General features: G+C 42.1%; 1 protein-coding gene across 5 annotated transcripts in view; it reads left to right on the top strand.

The window, feature by feature from the left end:
• Positions 1 to 263: 263 nt before the first annotated feature.
• tacc2 (transforming, acidic coiled-coil containing protein 2) overlaps positions 264 to 6000 on the top strand; it is a 110350-nt gene continuing 104613 nt past the window's right edge. For all 5 annotated transcript variants that reach the window (XM_080450061.1, XM_080450063.1, XM_080450062.1 and 2 more), the window contains exon 1: positions 264 to 395. The gene's annotated coding sequence lies outside the window, so the exon portion shown is untranslated. The remainder of the gene's footprint in view (positions 396 to 6000) is intronic.

The following is a 6000-nucleotide window of genomic DNA, read 5'->3' as shown; positions in this document are numbered from 1 at the left end:
GGCTGCCACCCCACTGTTTTGCCCTTTGTTTACAGCGTTGTGAACTCTGTCCAGTCCAGCTGACTGCCAGGCATACCAAGTCTGTCACAGCAAGCCCCCCCCCCCCCCCCATGCAGCCCCCCCCCCCCCCCCCCTGAACACCAACAGTCATGGCTTACCCAGCTCCTGTTCTGTCCCCACCTCCTGTCCCATCTCATGTCCACCTCGCCACCTATCACCTCTACTAACCCACCCGCCCTACTCCGCACCCTGGGCAAATATAGACCCAGAGGACTGGACTCCTTAGAGGAGGACGAGACAAACACACACTGGCCTTGGATATACTATTGAGAAAACACTGGCAACAGCGCCGTCAAAAAGCTTGAGGATACTAATGTATTTCTTGTTTGGTTTTGGTGAGTATAGTTCATTAATTGCAGCAATAGCTTTTCTCGTTTTCTTCTGTATATTTTCTATCGTTTTCTTTCGGTATAGGCATTCAATTGAAGGTTTGTTGTTACTTGGGGAAAAGTGAGAATGTGAAGATTCCTGGAAAGAATGATTATTTAACATTCTTTAAAGCAAGCTATGGTGCTAAGCATGTAGCTGTATTAAACATTGGGAGCCACCTCCTCCATTTATCATCCCAGTTATATAGGTCAAATAAATAAATGATGCAGAGTCATCCTCTCCTGCTGGTTACCAGTCAATATTGTCTCTGCAAGTGTATTTTAAAATGGCTTTAGGCTGGCATGCACTTCACACCGTATGACACCACTTAATGGGGCATGCAACCCTAGGCCATGTTATAGTTAGATTTAGGTGTGCCAATGTGCCAGCAATGACAATACTGTTGACTTAATGCTTGCACTTTGGCACACCTTAACCTAACACGCCCATTATTAACTTTATTAACTGCAGCGGTGTTGCTTACATCACAGTTAATTTATGCACATGCACATACATGCTTAGTTTTATCCATCATAGAAAGAAATGTGAGGATATTACCCTTATTTTCAACCCTATCGCCAGAGGAAACGTTGTAATTGAACGTTTCCCCAGAAACGTTCAATGACAACCTTTCTGGACCACAACAATGTTACACTTTTAGGTACGTTGCATTTCAACGTTTAGGTTTATGGTTAGATTTAGGCGTTAGGGTTAGGTTAAGGGTTAGGGTTAGGGTTAGGTTTAGGTTTAGGTTTAGGTTTAGGGTTAAGGTTAAGGTTAGGGTTAGGGTTAGGGTTAGGTTTAGGGTTAAGGAATGGTTTGGGTTGGACTTCAGTGCTAAGCCTTTTTTAGAAAGGGCATCCTTTCCGAAAAAGGCAGAGCAAGGAATTTTTGCTCTCGCCATCTTGTTTTTGAAAGAGAGTCTTTTTGGGATCCTGTTACTCCTTAATTTTAAGGTCTTTATAATTTCACATTCTGTTTAACTAAGTCTTTAATCTAAATTCTAAATCTTTGCCCTAAGTTCTTTTTGGCTGTTTCACCTTTCCTAGAGCTTTTAAAAAAAGGGGAAGGATTCCCAATTAGTGTTAACCATTTTACCTTTCTTTAAGGTTTAGGTTTTTACGCATGTTTACAAACTATAAAATAAAATTGCCAGTGAACTTTGTGAGAAATGTTCACTGGGGACTGTGCATGGCAGGTACGTCCAACCATCCTGAGTCCCACCTTAGTTGGACCGCATACCAAAAATCATCCATAGTCTCATTATAAGAATGGTACAGGACTAGGACTCAATACAAGATTTAAGAATACAAATAAAGTTATGGACCAAACCGCAATGGAGGGGCGCAGTCTCAAGTGAACTTGAGCCACGAGAGGCACCACCGTTGCCGTGCCGAACGTTGCGAAGTTCGCTTTGAGCCTACTCAGCCCCGTCCGAATTATGTACCGATAGGCACAGAATAGTAAATGATGTTTGTGGGGACTGCGTTTGACCCAACTGACCCTCCCAGTGACTACTGGTCAATCCTAGTGCGTCTTTGCTGGGACTGACACAACTCTCCATTTCTGCTACCAGGGTTAGGGTTAGAGTAATGAGGACCTTAAAACATTTAATTTTAAGGTCCTTATTATTTCATATTTGTTCATCTAAGTCTTCCTAGGTCCATTGTTTGATTATGTGTGTCTTAGCCCACTTAGTCCTTTTGAAGGGTTGAGTGGGCATTTGGGTTGACTACCCTCACACCTATTTGGGTCTTAAGCTATGGGTCAGGAAGAAGCCCCTTGTCTTCCCCTAGGGTCGTTGATGCTTCTGTGATTGTCCTTAGTCTAGTATCTAGGTCAGGTGTTACTCCTCCTTTCTCTGAGTGGGTCCTTGTTCTTTTAGTTCTCTCTGAGTACCTGGTGGTCTCTTTGTGTTTCTGTGAGTTAATTTGATTGAATTAAGAAGGGTTGGTTTGTGTGTTTCTAGTGTTTGTCATATTAAGTCCTTCTGGAAAAATTGTACCTAATCTTTTTATCCATTGTCTTTCATTAAATTGCCTTTGTCCTAGTGTCCAATTTGGATTATGTTCTAAGCCAGAGACTTTTAGGGAATTTATTCCATGTGTCATAAAGTGTTGAACAATTATTAAATTGGTCTTCTTGGCGTTGTTTATATTGTATCTATGCTGGTTTAATCTGGTGGCGATTGTGTTTTGTGTTTCACCCACATATTGAAGGTTACATTTAGTGCAGGTGATTAAGTAAATACAGTTTTTAGTGTTAGCTTGTATTTTTTGTTTAATGCCAAACACCCTTTTGTTGTGTCTGTTGGTCACCATTTGGGTGGTTTTAAAGTAATCTGGTCTCCTGAGGGTTAGGTTTAGGGTTAAGGTTAAGGTTAGGGTTAGGGTTAAGGTTAGGGTTAGGGTTAGGGTTAGGGTTAGGTTTAGGGTTCGTTAGTATGCAACGTACAATTGACCATTGACTATATGGTTCTCACCTGCGGACCATGTGGACCATGTGGGATACAAAATGTTATCAACGTACATTTCTGCAGAACGTACTGTGACAACATTTCTCTAGCGACCAGGCTGTTATTGTTGATAGTTGTCGCTCTGAAATCAGAGTGAGGCACTGAAGTCACACTGCACAAATACCTGAGTGTTGACTTAACTCAGAGTTTAACCACTTAATCCCTATTATATATTCTTTGTTGACAGGAATCCTACGTATGAGCTTGGGCTCATATGGTTAATCATCACACAGCATTGTGCAGTGTGCAGTCAGAGATACATCAGCGCTGTGTGCTTTGGCTTTGTTCAGACTTCAGGCAAATCTGATTTGTTTCTCAAATCTGATCTTCAGGACTTGACTGACTGTCCACGCTGTTAGTTGCAAGTGATCAGATTGAATTTGTGTTGTTATTCAGAGTCAGACAGCAGCCAGGATAGCAGTTCTACAAGCTGACAACGCGTGGTGATGCGACGCGTTGTGACCATGACCAATAGAGTTATGGTTTGTGACCTTGTATATCTGCTATTTTTGGCAAGCACCTATAGGAATGTGGTTCAAATCTGATTAACAAAAGTTGTGTTATGCTGTTCAGACTTGTTAAAAACAATCTTATTCCAATCTGGATATAGGCTAAAGATGGGATTTGGGCTGCCTGCCTGCCAGTGTGTACATGGCCTTTGTGGCTGGTTTCAGGGTCAGCTGCAGGACACTGTAGTCTCAAACGAGGGCTGGAGTTCATTCGAACCCAAGAGCTTAAGAGATGGCCAGGTGCTGAGTGACGGCCAGAACAGTGACAGTGGCCTGCATGGCAACAAGCGCTCATCAGGTGTTTTTCACTGGACAAACGTCAGGAAACACTGCAGCTTGTTGTTATGTACACAGTACACACACACACACACACACACACACACACACACACACACACACACACACACACACACACACACACACACACACACACACACACACACACACACACACACACACAGAGGCTGAAATTACACCTCATTCACAAAAATAGCTTTGGGGGCCGGGCATTGCAGGAGGGGGGGGGGGGGGGGGGGTCCTAGACCTAGAGGATGTGAGTATATAGTGAAATATCCTTTTCTCACTGTGAAATGATCAGGGGAAATCCTCAGTGTTCATTTACTAACACTGAGAATGTACAAATGGTTCCATTTGTACGCTCTGAGTTACAAATGGATCAATGAACACTGAGGATTTTACTGTGTTGTGTGAATATCCTCAGTATATCACAGCTCAACATTAGACTATGATTTGCATACTCATATGCTATCAGTATATAGGTCATATTATGGTACACTTGTGTTTTTCTGAAATGAAGTACCATATAATATATCATATTCCACAAATGATGCAGGACAGTGGACTGGAATAAAGTGTGACAGCTGATGACAGGCCAGAGATCTATTTATATAGTCTTTAGTATCCAGGTCAGTGCTCCGTGGTTATATGTAAACACACCCCACACAAACCACACACACACACACACACACACACACACACACACACACACACACACACACACACACACACACACACACGCACACACGCACGCACACATACACGTACACATACACATACACACACACACACACACACACACACACACACACACACACACACACACACACACACACATACACACTCACACACACACACACACACACGCACACGTACACATACACATACACACACACACACACACACACACACACACACACACACACACACACACACACACACACACACACACACACACACACACAGAGAGGTCCCACATGGGAAGCACAAACAGGCTCTCTGCGAAGAGAACTGTTCATTAGTTTCATCGGTATGGCTGTATTAATGTTAGAGATATCGATGATGAGCACATTGATTGATTGAATTGATTGGATACTTTATTAATTGATTGGATACTTTATTGTCTTTGCAAACAAAGTTTGCAAAGACAAGCACAGGGAAGTACAGTTCAATACCAGGTCTGTTAAGAGGATTTTAAACCCAAGAAAGCACTATGGCTTGTTTCCATTGGGGTCCTTTGTACTCAATTCTGTCAGTGGTGGAAAGTAACTAAGTACATTTACTCAAGGACTGTACTTAAGTATGATGATGAGGTACTTTTACTTTACTGGAGTATTTCCAAATTTCAATACTTTTACTTCTACTCCACTACATCTCAGAGGCAAATATTGTGCTTTTACTCCACTACAATTATCTGAAAACTTAAGTTACTTTGTAGATTTTGATTATTAATACAAAATATGCATTAGCCACTTCAGCCCTATTTAAACTGCTATTTTCGGGTAATGTTGGCCTCAGAATAGGGATTCTAGGGTTGAAGTGGTTAATGTAATAAAAAGAAAAAAGGTTCCTATCACACAAAGATTTGGTGGCCCCCCTGTAGTGACTCTGAGGACCCCCTAGGGGTCCCGGACCCCCTGTTGAAGACCCCTGGTCTACAGTATTTCAACAATGAATATATGAGTTTTATTGGATTTCATTTTGCCACTTAGGAGTTAGGAGATGATGTAGTCGATACTGCATATAAACCAGGGTCTCTCTGGTTGACAGCATATCATCCTTTTGAGCATTGGTTCTCAAACTTTTTCATGTCAAGGACCCCCAAAATGCTATGTATTTGGCCGCGGACCCCCATCTAAAATATTGAGTTCCAGGGACCCCCCAGAAGCAAAGATTTGAATTACAAATGTTCGCTTAAAAATATATATATATTCAAAGATTTGCACAAATGTTCACGATTAAAAAAAAAAAAAAAGTATAAAAGCTTAAAATTATTGTGATGCTATATTAACACATTTTGCTGGGGACCCCCTAGAATCCCCCCAAGGACCCCTGGGGGTCCCCGGACCCCACTTTGAGAACCAATCCTTTTGAGCGTTGCTGAACATGTTATGGTGAGGCCAGAGAGGATTGATGTTTCTCATTCTTCGGTTGAAAATCTGTTATTTTGGAGAGTGACATGGTAGGCGGCTAGGCGCTGGCTGATTTTGATGGCATCCTGACAAACTGCAGTCCTTTTTAACAGATTGA

This window comes from Gymnoscopelus braueri (assembly GCF_963280865.1).
Source record: "Gymnoscopelus braueri genome assembly, chromosome: 14".
NCBI classification, from domain to species: Eukaryota; Metazoa; Chordata; class Actinopteri; order Myctophiformes; family Myctophidae; genus Gymnoscopelus; species Gymnoscopelus braueri.
The sequence above is the reverse complement of the archived record's forward strand: the minus strand, read 5'-3'. Positions and strand labels throughout refer to the sequence as shown.